Genomic DNA, 14,857 nt, shown 5'->3' on the forward strand with positions numbered 1-14,857 from the left:
TTGAAGGCCAAACCAAAGACACACCATTTGCGCAGGCAGGCCAAGGAAACATCCAAGGCCTCTCAGAGAGATGCGTTAAGACGCCACAAGGCGCTAGAGAAGGCATTTGATAAACATTCAAGGGGCTCAGGCTCAGTAACCCCAGCTTACTTTTCCCACCCCATCTACCTCAACTCAACCCCCCCTTCTCCAGACCAGTTTCTCCTCCCAGGCGCAGCTCACCCGCTCAGGGCCGTCAAACCGCTGTCACACCAGCCACCCGGACACCTGAGGCTACCTTTACTTCGACAGCTGCTGGCCTACGGCAAGAAGAACCTTCTGCAGACCTGGTTCCAGACAAGATCAGAGAATGGATGCAGCTGGCTATCCGCCAGGGTATTGCGGAGGGTCTCCAGCAGATGACCAGGCCAGGTTTGCCATCAATGGTTCCTGATATCGAATCCGTTTCTGGCGGATCTTTCCCCAGACCGGAACCTCACTGGGGTCAGGTACTTCCCCAGGGGGATATTCCCCCTCCAGAAGGGGAGGAGGAGGAGGAAGAGAAAACAGGCCTGGGACACTTCAGGCTAGAGGAAGAATTTGATATGGGGTCCGTACACTACTCTGAACCCCTTTCAGAGGTGGATCCAATGGAAGGGGAAAAGTCGGAGGACGTAGGTATTACTCCTGACCAGCCCACCTTCGTGGGCTTGTTCAAACCCCACCTGTTCAAGTCCTTATTGTTTAAGGCAAAAAAAAATTCTGGTCTGGTGTCACAGTCACCCTCTGATACTTCCCCAGTAACCCCTGGTGATCCAGAGGATTCCATCTTCAGACACCCGGTCGTGGAGGCTGAAGTGATTTCTACTCCTCCCATTCCTTTCTGACCTGGTAGCGAAACAATTGGCTTCTGCAGGGGCGCCTCCTGCCCCCTCCAGTCAGGATAGGAGATTTTTTAATCTCGATGCGGAGTTTTCCACCCTGTTAGACTCCCGAGGTTGACGAGCCCATAGTGGGGTTACCGTCATCCTCTACCCCAAGCGATGCTCTGGAAGCCCTAAAGCCAGAGGACAAACGGGCCGAATTGGCGTTTTGCCAGGTGCATCAATCTAATGCTTGGGCCATTCGAGCAGCCACGGCTGCATCCTTCTTTACACGATCCTCTATTAGATGGCTCCGTCAATTAAAGCAGCATGTCCCCCCATCCAATACTAGGGCACACCAGGACATTGCCAAGCTTACAGCAGCAGCAGAATTCTCAGCTGACGCTACTTCCATGCCGTTAAGTTTTCCACCAGGGCTATTTCATCCCAGGTCACAGCCCGCATCTGCCTTGGCTCAAACATTAGCAAGCAGACGTCAAAAAAACAAGTTAAATTGGCTTCTGCTCCCATCTTGGGGGACAAACTCTTCGGTCCGGCCCTTGGCCCTTTATTAATGGAAAGCCGAAATAAGAAAAAATTTCTTCCGTCTCTCTTTCGCAGACCTGAAGGCAGAGTATCCCAGCCCTTTCGGAGGGGATCCCTTCGAACCTCCTTTCAGACAGCTTTCTCTCCCAGGTTTCAGAGAAGCCCCGCTTTTTCGGTCGGTCCAACTCCAGGATCGAACCGATCCCAGTGATAGGAACAGAAGGGGTACCAACTACAAGAGACCCTTTCGGGGCGCAGGCAGTAAACCTTTCCGGCGCCCCAGATAAGTCCCTCACCCCTCATCCCATTGGCGGACGCCTCAAACACTTTGCCGACCAATGGGAATCCTTACATTGGATGCCTGGGTTAGGGACACCATCAGATTCGGCCTCTCTCTCTTGAATTTCAATCCCCTCCCCCTGAGCATTTCAGGATATCCCCTCTTTCCAAAGATCGCACCAAATGTGGCCTAATAGATGCCGCTATCCAACATTTCATTGAAATCAAAGTGATACAGCCCGCCCCACCCTCGCAACAGGGAAGAGGGTTTTACTCTCACCTCTTCATCGTTCCTAAACACTCCGGAGGGTGGAGGCCCATATTTGATTTGAAAAGTCTCAACCGGTTCATTATCCGGCATAAATTTAAGATGCACACGCTACAGCCTATTCTCCAGGGTATCAGGAAGGGAGACTGGCTCACTTCCATTGACCCCTCTGAGGCATACTTACACATTGTTATTCGACCCTCCTGTTTCAAATTTCTGCGATTTTGCTATAACAGTGAACACTTTCAATATGTGGTCCTTCCCCTTGGTTTGGCCTCGGCCCCGAGAACCTTCACCAAGGTCCTCGCGGCTCTGACGGCTCACCTTAGAGATTTCCCCATCCGTATTCACTGTTTTCTGGATGGCACCCTTATCCTGTCCCCTTCCAAACACCAAGCAGAAAGGGGACTCCAGAACCACCCTCCCCGCTCTCCAGGCACAGGGTTCTCGTTTATTGGGAAAAGAGCCAGTTATCTCCATCCTTCCGAATAGCACTCCTGAGGACAGTGATTGATTTGGTTAAGGGAGGGGGCTTCCTATCTCCCAAAGGATTTCTCAGCACCAGAAATCGGTCAGGGAGACCAGGCGAGCAAAAGGTAGCATTACTGGACTTAGCAAATTGCTCAGCAAATTGATTTCATGCATTCCATTATTCCCTGGGCCCGTCTGCATACCAAATCCCTTCAGTGGTTAGTGATTCCATATCAGCGATCAGGAAGAAGCAACTCAAAGACCGTGGCGAAGGTACCTCCAAAGGTCCTCGCGTTCCTCCTCTGGTGGGCCAGACCTACCATCAACAGAGGGCATTACTTCAGGGAGCCCCGGCGGGTCACCCTCACCACAGACACCAGCCTATCCGGATGGGGCACCCATCTCCACCCACTCAGCTCAGGGCACATGGTCAGCAGCCGAGCAACGGTGCAGCATAAATTGGCTGGAGCTTCACGCCGTATACCTGGCCCTACGCAGCTTCCTCCCCCAGGTACGCGGACGCCACGTCCTCATTCTGACAGACAGGGCGCACATCATCAGACAGGGGGGCACACATTCCATTGGCTCATGAGGGAGGCTGAGCGTCTCTGTCGCTGGGCGGAGACCAACCTCCTTCCATCAGGGCAGATTACATCTCGGGGGCCTCAAACATTCAGGCACACTGGCTGAGCAGGGCCACTGTAGTCCAGTCAGAGTGGCGCCTGCCCCCCTCCCTGTTCAGGGAAGACTCAGCAATCTTCGGCCAACCACCAGTGGATCTATTCGCATCATGTTAAATGCCCAATTCCCGAGTTTCTTCTTGAGGTACCCCGCTCAGGGGGCAGAGAACGCCTTACGTTGTTCCTGGCCCACAGGGCTTCTATACGCATTTCTCCCACTTCCGTTGAGCCCCAGAGTGATCCAAAGGCTGATTCACGAGAGGGCGGAACTCCTTTTGGTTACCCCACACTGGCCCAGGAGACTGTGGTTTGCGGACACCCTGGTTTGTGGACCTGGTCAACCTATCGGGGGCTTCTCCTTGGAGGATCCCAGCCCATCTAACCTCCCTTCATCAGGGGATTCTGATCCACCTGGAGCCCTTGTGGCTCAAGCTAACCATGTGGCACTTGAGCGGCAGCAGCTAGGGGTGGCTGATCTTCCTGAAAGGGTCATCATCACTATCCTGGCATCTCACAAACCTTCTACAAGGGGCATCTATGATGCCACCTGGAAGACCCTTCCTGAGGGTATCTTAGGGAGGGTCTCTTTCTCCTGCTTCAGCCCAGTTGGCAGAGGTTCTTAGATTCCTTCAGCATGATCTGTAGAAAGGTTTGGTCCCCAACACCTTATGCAGGCAGGTTGAGGCCCTCTCCTCGGTTCTTTCATGGGGTTCGCTTCCTTCCTTATCCCATCACCTTTCAGTCAGGAAGTTTTTTTGAAAGGGGACTTCCAGCCTGCACCTCCGGTGGTTCACAAGTTCCTGGGATCTTCATGAGGTCCTTAATGCCCTTACGAAGCCCCCCTTTGAACCCCTTAGGACATTGTATCTCCATTTCCTGACTCTGAAGGTAGTGTTCCCTATTTCCATCACTTCAGCCAGGCTCGCTGCTCTTTCCATCAGACAGGACCTTGTTCCTTTCACAATGATAGGGTTGTCCTCAGTCTGGACCCCTCATTCTTCCAAAGGTTAACACCTGTTCCACAGGTCCCAGGACATTATGTTGTCTGGCTTCTGCCCCCTCCCGCACCATGACTTAGAGCAGCAGTGGCACACGCTAGACGTAGGAAGGGCTCTTAGAATATACATTAAGCGCATTTCTTCCTTCAGGAAGTCGGAAGCCATATTTGTTTCCTTTTCCCTTCTCACTTGGGGCACAAGACCCCTTCTCCTACTATTAGCAGGTGGGTCAGATCTTGCATTGAGCAGGCCTACAAAGCTGCAGCCCTTCCGGTTCCTCGAGGTCTGACGGCGCACTCTACCAGAAACGCGGCCACTTTGGCTGCCTGGGCGACCCAAGCACCCTTGGAGGAGATCTGTCATACGGCCACGTGGACATCTCCATCTCCTTTCATCAGATACAACTGTCTGGATGCCTTTGCCTTGGCAACTTCAGCCTTCGGCAGACGGGTGCTTCAACGAGTGGTTCAACAGTCGGTGTGATGAGCCGGACAAGGACCCACCCGTGGACATGCAAGCTTTGGTATGTCCCATCCTGGGCTCTTGATGCAGCATGGAGGAGAATGGGCGTTGGTAGAAGTTACTGTGAACGCCCTTTCTATCTATGCTGCGAGAGAGCCCAGCCCCTCCCTTGATTCGTCCGGAGAGGGTAAGTCATATTTCTGTATTCATTTGTGCTTTCAGAGACACCTTTCAGTCTGTCAAGTATCTTCGCCAAAGCTGGGGTCTCTTCCGGGGGCTGGCTTTTATATCTTAGTACAGACTCAGCTAAATGACGTCATAAGAAGGAGTCAACCCACCCTGGGCTCTCTCGCAGCATAGATAGAAAGGGCATTCAGGGTAACTTCTACCAACGCCCAGTTTACTTAATGCAACAAGTCCATGTTCTAATTATGAAAACTATAAATAATCTGGAATGAAGCAAAAATCTTTATGCTTTTTAAGCTCTAGTTTTGTTAAGTGTTTAAAAGAAGAAATAGAGGGAATTTGCATGCTGTTTGTTTTTGTTTTTGTTTTACTAAATGGGGGCAGTTGTTGAAGTATCTTCTCACAAATATGTAAATAGGAGCATTTTCATTGATATTCTTTAAACCACTGGCCTCCAACCTTTTGGGCACCAGGGACCGGTTCTGTGGAGAGAGGTTTTTCCGTGGTCTGGAAGGGGCATGGTTTCACATGCTGTCTGCATCCCATGGATGGGGCTTTGCTTGTTTGCATGGCCTGATTGCTGGCATGCTGCGGACTGGTTCCGGTTCACGGATGAGGGGTTCAGAACCCCTGCTTTAAATAGGGGTTGTTGACCTTTCTGTCTTAGACCTTGTTCCTCACTAATTTTTATGTGACACAAGCTGACACAAAGTTTTTATCTTATCAATCACATGAGGTGTATTTCACAGGACAGCATTCCATGAGGCAGTCCTACTGTATTGGCTATCTCAAAAGAAAGCTTATTGACATTCATGGAAGTTTCTTTATCATTTAGGTGATACGTCCATTAAAATAACTGCAAGCACCACTGAAAGAAGGCTTTTCTCTTGTTTAAATGAAGAAGTTCAGCATTGATTAATTTCTGTATGTATGGAAAAGCAATCAAATGGCATGTTTGCCATGCATTCAATCTGTATCTGTAGCAGTGCCACAAATTTGTAAATAACTGCTGTCTTAGTTGAGCAGCAGAATTCCTTACCATGGGCAATCAAGCAAAGATTTACTGATTGAAACAGAACAATCTGATTTTTTTTTCCATAAAAGGTACTGATGTGCCTTGCTTACTTAACAACACTTACAGTCAAGCAGAAAAATAGTTTAATCTACTCATTATTTAAGGCAATTGGATATGTATGTTTCTGATTTTACAAGTCCACCTTTTCTACACCTTTTCTGAATTCTTAAATGAGCCGTGGTGGCGCAGTGGTTAGAATACAATATTACAAGCTGACTCTGCCCACTGCCAGGAGTTTAATTCTGAGCAGCTCAAGGTTGACTCAGCCTTCCATCCTTCTGAGGTCAATAAAATGAGGACCCAGATTGTTGGGGGCAATATGCTAACTCTGTTAGCTACAGCTTAGAGAGGGCTGTAAAGCACTTTGAAGCGATACATAAGTCCAAGTGCTATTGCTATTGCTAAATGTGCTAGCCTAAGAAAGAGGCAACAGCAATTCTCCTACCAACTTCCGTATTGGTTTGCATAGGTAAGATAGAATGAAAATAAATCATCCAAATCATGCTGCTATACTGTACTATAACTGTGAAAGTACAACTAGAATTGATCATTAAATAATAATAGCTTGACATTTTGCTATAAGCATGTGCTGGGTTTATAATTTGGTTATTCTGAAACAAATATGAGTATAGACTTCTTGACTTGCATACATTTCATGATTGTGTCCTTTAACCACACCAACATACATTTAGTCTTGTTCATATCTTTCCCAAAGGGTAGTATATCATTTTAATATACCAGTTTTTAATGTGACAGTTCTCAATTAAATGTGACAAGAAGTCAGATTAGTTTGAAGACTTTCAGTTAGAATTAAATCTATTAGTTGAAGAATTTTGGCCATTCGAGGAATGCTCTTGATGAACACACCTTAGAATATACAGGACTTAATCTGTCATTCCCAGTTTATTCAGGTAATAGTGTTTTCCTAGTGAACACAACTACTATAATTCAACAATATTTGGAAATGTAAAACTGGGAAATACTGAACCAGGGTTACCATTCTATTTCCCTACAAGGAAGATGGAGTTTTCCCCAGTTTTGTAAATTGGGAGATGGGCTATTTTCCTACTTCTGCTGCAAAATGCTGTTGAAAGCCGGCAAAAGGGTTGGAGATGCAAATAAACAGATGAAATTGAGATGGAAGAAGAGAGAAAAGCCACTGTGGTTCTTTCTCTCAAAAGGAAAAGGAGAAGAAAATAAGCTTAGCACATTGTCTGAACTGAATTAGAAGCGTTGAACATATTTACCTCAGAGTAAGAGTTTCTAAAATTAGAATAAGACTTACTAAATTAACACAGATTACACAAGTTTCTTGTGTTGCAGTCTAATGCAGAAGTCTGCAACAAATTTTCCTTGTTGAAAACAGAAACGACTTAGTGCTACAAAAATTTTCCCTCAGTTCTTACCAGTTATCTGGAGAAAACTAGGCTAAATAACTATTCCCAACAGCATTATATATTTACCAGAATATATACTGTGGTCCAGTCCATGGACTTGTTACAGAGTATGTCTGTCTATCAATCAGTCATCTACCCATCATCTATCCATTTATTATTTAGGGGTTGGGGGACTCTAGAATTGGTTTCAGTGGAGATTGGTAGTTTTAGATGGCAAAGAAGTAAAACTAGACAGTACACGGGATTTTTGTATGTATTTTTAACCTTTAATCTTCCTTTGGAGAGAGGATTGTCTTAAATTCAGAACTGTCTTCTTTTGAGATTAATAGAGCATGTAATCATCCTTGGCCACTAAATAAGTGGTATTGTCTGCTTCAAATATTTCTGTTCTTCCAAATTTGGACTGAATGTATCAGCTTGTGTTCCCTCTTTCTTGACTGAGTTTTAGATAGCCTCCATAAATCTGTACTGCTGCACAAAGAAATAAAGATAACCAGAATGAAGCACAAGAAGAAGAGTCAGAAATGTCAGTAAAATATTTTAAGTAAGGGGAAAAGAATAATGATAATTCTTACATGTTGAAATATAATTAATAAAATACAAAATATTCCAAATAATGTGGGCAAAATCATTGTATGCCAAATGATAGAAAAGTAATCAAATTTCTACAGTGGAGGATTATAAAATTAACTAAACCTGCAGAAATGGAGAAACTGACCAGTCTGGTCAGGTGGAAAAAAGAGGCTTTTTAGAAAATCTGGAAACCCTATATGGAGATTTTTTTTTTCAAAGAAGAAAAGACTGCATTGATAGTTTCTGGATTTGGGGATTAAAAAGGGCCAAAGAGGATGGGGAAAAGAATAAGATAATTATCCAATAGAAGAGTGGCAGGCATAACTATATATTTTTATTTCTCTTTTCATTCCTTTTCTTTTTCTTATTTTATTTGGATACTTCAATAATTTTACCTTCTCGAAAAAATTTAAGTATATATGTGTTAAATTTAATGTAGGAAAAATGTTAAGAAATGACTTGCAGCCAATAAGGGTGACATTTACTAATTTTCTTCCAAATGTTTTGCTTGCATCCATCCATCTATCATCTATGGCTGGAAGTTTGCATATGTTAAATCATAATATGATTTTTCTTCAAAGTTTCTGTATGATACGGGATTTTTTTCATAGAAGGTGGAAATTACATGATAATTTCTCACTGTATACAGGCTTGCTCCAATGATTTCTACTAGTTTTACCCTCACTGTGGAAGAACATATTTCTCTCCACCCTGCTTAGTGTCTTTCGTTTGAATTGAATTGTTTTAAAACAGCCATATTGGAGGGGAAAATATCATTTCAAAAACCGTTTTGAAGTGAAAATAATAGCAGTCTGTTTGTATAGTACCTCCCTAAACAATAGTAGTGGAATATCTGTTATTCATGGTGGCCATATGCTATATACAGAAGCTAGGAGAGGGCATTTGTGACAAAAATGGCATCACAATGCAAATGTTCTTCTTTTTTTGTATGCTTTTCATAATGTTGCACACACGTCCAGGAGGGTTGAAGCCCCTGTTGCTGCTGCTTTCCTTATTTTGACAAAAGCCTTTGATTCTGGCTACACATTTGAATAGTAAATTGGAAATTAGTAGGAGAGACCATTATCTTTCAGTCCTACTTGCTGTTTCCTATACAGGTAGCCCTCAGTAAATAGCCATTCATTCAGCGACTGTTCAGAATTGCGATTGTGCTGAATGAGTGGTACCTCCGATAAGTCCTTAAAGTTCCATCCATCACACCTCCCTCACAGTCATGTGACTGCAATCCGGGCACTTGGCAACTGGCTCCCACATGATGATTGCAACATCCCACATTCCTGGGATTGCGATTTGCAACATTCCCCGACAGCTTCCCATAAGCAGAGTCAATGAGGAAGCCAGAAGCAAGCTTGCAAGTTACTCCTGCTGCTTTCCCCCCCCAAGGAATCCTCCTTGAGTTTGCAGGGTTCTAGTAAGGATCTTTGTAGTGCATGCTCGTATAGTAGCACCTAACCTTTATACACTTGCATTGCACCACAACACACCCAGGTGCTGCCCAGGATTTAAATCTTCCAGCTGTTTCCCCTTTGACTTTGCTTATGGGAAGACAGCAGGAAGTTGCAAGTCATAGTCAGTGAGGTCTTCAGTTAATGATCCACAATTTTCACTTAAAGTTGATGGCAAGGGGTGACTGCTCCAGGATTGCTGTCACTAAGTAAAATGATCATGTGACTGTGCTTGATGTCCACATCGCTTAGCGACAGAAATTTTAGTCCCAATTACTGTGGTTATGTGAGAACTGCCTTTACAATATGATACATGACAGTCCATCATGTATCTGGTCTCTGACCCGGAAAATTTTTTCTTAACCATTTTCCACTTAGGCAACATTTTCAAACATGTTGAAAACAAAAATCTGCATTGTATATATGCAACTTTTCATCTTCATGTCAGTACGTACAGTGAAACCCTGTATATATTTCATTGCTGCTGAATTACTTCTCTGAAAGGCTGTCCCGCAGACATTGCTGGTACAGTATTTAACAAATAACTGTTTTCATGGTTAGTGGGGCTTGAGAATTTGGTCTTGTTGGATGCCAACAATGAATGTTCTCGTAGGCAGAAGGGGAGGTCTACATATCGCCTGTTGAAATTCTACTACTCAGAAGAGGTCTTGGCAGGCTTTCTATGGTTGTGATTCTGACCTTGATTTGCTCAGTGGGATGTTTATTTTATTCATTTATTTAAGACACTTACATAGCCACCCATCTTGAATTGAACCCTGGGCGGCTCTAGTTTTGATGCTTGTGGCGCTTATGAACTGATTTGCTGCATGATTAAGCTGATTCTGTGAAAAGAGGCCTTCTCTAAGGGGAAGCTTCAAATCAAACCACTGACTGCCTTCTATGTGGGGAAGGAAGGAGGAGGAAGACAGCATATATATGTCTTGGCCTTTTATTTATCTATTTCTCTCTCAAAAAAAGGTAACATTTAAGAAGAAGCACTTAAGGAGAGAATAGCAGTGTTCTTGTGTGAGAATGTCCTTGGAAGTATCTTGGCAACAAGCATTGGTCACAACATGAGGAAAGTTAAGGGTATTTTTGCAATCTGTTACAGCAGGCAAATGTTGCCTCATTTTTGGAGTATTTTTATATTGCTTCAGTAAACAAGAGGAATAAATCTATTCACAGCATCTCATCTCATTACAGTACAATAAAACGGACAGCTGTTGCCTCATTTAAAATAAACCACAGCAGAGATTATAAACAATTTATCGAGTTACAAATCATGAAAAGAATACATTTTGAGGTTACCTGAAACTGGATTTTGAAAAATATATATGGTATTTCACTTTGAGTGGCAATAAAATAGTTAAATGTTGGTATAGTTTTTCCCTGCAGTGATGACTAGGAATTCTGGGAGTTGTAGGAAAAAAGATTCAAATCTCTGATCATTTATGGTGTGGCCTTGGCCAAAGCTCAATGCACTCAATATATGTCATGGTTCACTTTAGCACAATGGTGGAAAGAAGGATCCTACCTTGGAACTGTGAGAATATGCTGTGGGAGAATTTACATGAAATGTTGAAATTGTAGCTAAGATCCATGATACATACTTGAGGTTTGTAAGGAATTTTTAGAGGGAAAATGAGATTATGTGAGTTGATATTTGAGTTAAGTCTGTTAAATAATAAAAATGTGAGCCTGTAAGCTCTGCAGGCTGGACATTCTTACACAGTGGGGATGAAGGAAGGTGATTTTCATTGATGCAATCTTTCTTCTGCAGCCAGCCTTACACATGAACTCTATTTGAGAGTATAGGTAAATCCTTCTTTAACATCAGTAATTGGGACCAGAATTTTTTTCGCTAAGTAGCGTGGCCGTAAAATATGACATCAAGTGTTCATGTTGCTTAGTGACTGCAATCCCAGCAGTCCTAGTTGGTCTCATTAACTGAATCCCACTCTGCCATTAGGAGAGAACCCATCCCAGTCCAAGCTATTTCTGGCTTGATTCCCTCCCAACTTCAAGCCTCAGTAGGAACTGCCTCCACTTCAAATGTTTCCTTCTCAGTAGAAATTGCCTCTTTCAACTCTTCAACCTGCCTATCTCCTCCCGATATCTGTCCCTTTGACTGCCCTGTACTCTGTTTGGTCTGCCACATGGCTGGCCGTGTGCTCTACTCCCTGCCGCCCTACACTCCAGTGATTCTGCCAACCTTGCTGCCCCTAACTATTCTTTGCTTCTTCCTCCCATGGCTAACCTTCTTCCCATGAGCAGGGCCAGTGGCGTGCAGGGTAGCTGGGCCAGCAAAGTTGGCAGAGTCCAGGGCGGCCAAAAGGGCAAAGATGGGAGGGAGAGATAAGCAAGTGGGGAGAATCCAAGTGCCTGTATGGTCGTACGTGGGGGCAAGTTGCCAAGAGCATGGATCATAACCATGGGGATGCTACAATTGCTATAACTTTGGAGCCTGCACATAACTACCATTCGTTCAATGCTGTCATAATTTTGAACTGGTAGTGAATAAGGGTTCATTAATTCTGACTACCTGTACTGAGCAACTTGATAGAATAATATGTTTAAGGGTCCTGAAGGGGAAAAGGAAATAGGAATAAATTGTTCTTCCTGTTCAATATTTGAAAATAATGGTTTAAAAGTTCTTCTGGGTTAGGCTTATTTAAGCAGATTGGAGCCCTTTTTCTTTCTTTCCCGGAACAAAAAATTTGGATTCAATTCAGCATATATACATTACTTTATTGGTGTATCAAGTAAACAAGTGGTAAAGCTTAAGTAAGAATGTCAGGCTTACAGGCTCAATTTGTATTTCTTGGCAGCAATCATACTTATTTTAAAATCCAATATGATAAAATCTAATGAAGGGTTAGAATTAACTGATGTTTAAATGTAGTATAAGTAGTGGAAAATAGTGTTGGCCGCAAGGCTAGATCATATTTTAATGGAATGTTCTTTAGATTTTGTATCAGTATGTAAATATGGAATGCAGTTAGCATTGCAGGTTTGCAATATTCATACGAAGTTACTGAGCTGCCTGGGTGTATGCCTTTAAAATATGCATTATGCAAGGCACGGAATGCTAATCTCTTTAAAAATGATGCCCAAGGTTACCTCTATAAATTATTCATGTAAGTGTTTTTGGCATTTCCCAGGTAGTAATGGGAAACATTTAATTTGGAAATTTTAGTAATCATGCCTTTATCTTTTTAAAACCATTTTCAACAAAACTGGAGGAAGGAAAAACGGGGATTTCCTAGCAAAGATTTTACTATATCTTCTGTTTATTGTTTATTTTTGTTGTGGGCCACCTGGAGTCATGTTGTTTCATTTGGGTGAACTTATAAATCCATTAAATATACAAGTATATAAATATCCCATGTTTGTACAGATCTAAGATAATAAAAATAAGTTCATCTGACACTGTGCAATTTTGTTCTACAGTAAAATGCAGTCAGCATTTCATATAGTTTGTATGTATATCAAATATATTTATTGATTGTGTGTCATCAAGATACACGATGCATATCAAACACACTAAACACACTAGGATATGGAAAAAAAACAGCTCTTGAAAGCATCTTTTAGGAAAAAGTCCTGGGTTTGTTGCTTTTCAGTATGAGTCTAAGCATATATATCTGATTGTTTGAATATATGCATCTACTTTATGAAACACTTGGTTATCTTGGATTATTTTCCTCTGTCGATGGTCAGGAAGAAGGGAATTTCTTCTGCAGTCTGTCCAGAAGAATAGTCTTTTCCTTGGGGCAGATTAAGTGTGGGAAGCAATAGAGAGGAAAACCTCTTTGTATTAATAGAAAAGACCTCAGCTCTGTATATTACACCTTTAATTCCATGCAGTGAGTTATGTCATGTGAGTCCAATACCAGCAGAAAAGACCCTACAAATGCCAATCTAAATTTGAGAAAGGTTCTCCTATGCCCAGGCTCTCCTCTGTATTGCAAAATAAAATCTCCTTCATGAACAGGTTTTGTAAGCGTGATAGTTCTATTTCTTTTCTTTCTTTTTCTGGCTGTGGAAAGTGCCCAGATAGAGATTAGTAGTGAGCTAGTAGATTCATTGGCATAGTTTCAAGTCAGCAAAAGCGACCAATATGTAAGCAACTCTAATTTAACATGGGTCTGTGAAACTCACATGCAGTGGGAGTCTTAACTGAGGCTCCGTTTAATTGGGCCAAAGTCTTGTTGTACTTTTGATCATATGGATTGCTTTAATTTATGGAGAAAAATTCTAGTTTGTTAGTTTGTTTAAAGGTCAAAGATTGTATCCAGTGATATGGTGGTAGTAAATTGACAGCATGGTATTTGTTTTCTTAGCACAGAGGCACCTTGAAAGTGTTGACGGGCAAGACTGGAGGAAATGAAAGGACAGTTAAGGTAACTGGGTTGCTTTGCCGTTGGCAACGGTAGAACAGCACATCTTTCTTTGCAAAGTGATTCTAGGATTAAAGAGATCAAGCTTACAGGTAAGCAAAGCCACAAACTTAACCGCTGCTATGTAATCATCTTTTCTTTCACAAAAAAAAAAAAGAGAATTCTAAATGTCCCCATTTTAAGATGTTAGCTGAAACTAATTTAAATTAATTGTATTGCCCCACTTTTTCTCCATTTAAATTTATTTAGAACTTTAAAAGTTTTTTTTTCCTCTGTTGCTTTCTCTTACGAATCGTGTGTGGTTGTTTTGTCTTCTTTTATTTCTTAATTAGAAACATCAAATAATTACTCAGTGCATTCCAAGAGCTTTACTTCTTAGGTATATGAGCATGTTATGCTACTTCAACTGCGGTAAATTCATAAGGCACTAAAATCCTGAACTGTTTCATACCATAATACTGTTACCCTAGCTTCAGTTTATCAACTGATATTTTTGTTTACCTAATTATTTATATTTATGTTTCAGTCAGATTTAACTCTTGGCAGCTCCATAGACAAAATCGTTTTCTTGGCAACATTTTTCAAAAAATCTTTCTTTTCTAGGATTCTTCCTAGGGTTAGAGAAAAGGACTGGCCCAATGTCATCCAGCTGGCTTCCATGACTAAAGCAGGATTAGAACACACAATCAGCTGGTTTCTAGCCTGTAACCTTTAGCCTTGTCTCCATCCTGGATCACATAATACTGTATTATGATAGGAATAACATTAGCAAATAATTTTGTGACAGCTAAAATATTGCATAGAAAGAATAACGCAGCACTTACCAGATTCACCTGTTTTTTTTATATATAAAGTACATCAGTATTTAGCATTTGTCCCAAGGGCATGAGAATTTGATTTTGACTTAACTGATATATGTGCTTCCCAAGGTCTGTTTCGAACTATGAATGGCCCCTGGATCAGCCATTACAGTGTTAAAAAAGAGATCATTAGCAGATATATTCAAATGTCCATAGTTAGAACCTTTGAGACATAAATAGTCTCTTGTTTGTGAGTCCCTCCAAAAGCAAATAGGAGAGCATGATATAGCATGGGACTTTTTCTTAACTGTTCCTTCTAGTACAGAGCTTCCCCATTTTTTTCCTTTGTTACCCCAAACTGCTTATCAGAAAGTCCTTTTTACACAATATGGCTAAAACACTTCAAATCAATTT

The 14,857-nt window shown here is 42.4% G+C and overlaps 1 protein-coding gene across 2 annotated transcripts in view; it reads left to right on the top strand.

Moving 5' to 3' along the window:
* BMAL1 (basic helix-loop-helix ARNT like 1) overlaps positions 1-14,857 on the top strand; it is a 55,710-nt gene that overhangs the window by 13,778 nt on the left and 27,075 nt on the right. For both annotated transcript variants that reach the window (XM_026664810.2, XM_087951001.1), the window contains exon 2: positions 13,587-13,735. The gene's annotated coding sequence lies outside the window, so the exon portion shown is untranslated. The remainder of the gene's footprint in view (positions 1-13,586; positions 13,736-14,857) is intronic.

This window comes from Notechis scutatus, chromosome 1 (assembly GCF_049901735.1).
Source record: "Notechis scutatus isolate UNSWTSFEM ecotype Mainland chromosome 1, rNotScu1.2, whole genome shotgun sequence".
In the NCBI taxonomy this organism is placed as follows: domain Eukaryota; kingdom Metazoa; phylum Chordata; class Lepidosauria; order Squamata; family Elapidae; genus Notechis; species Notechis scutatus.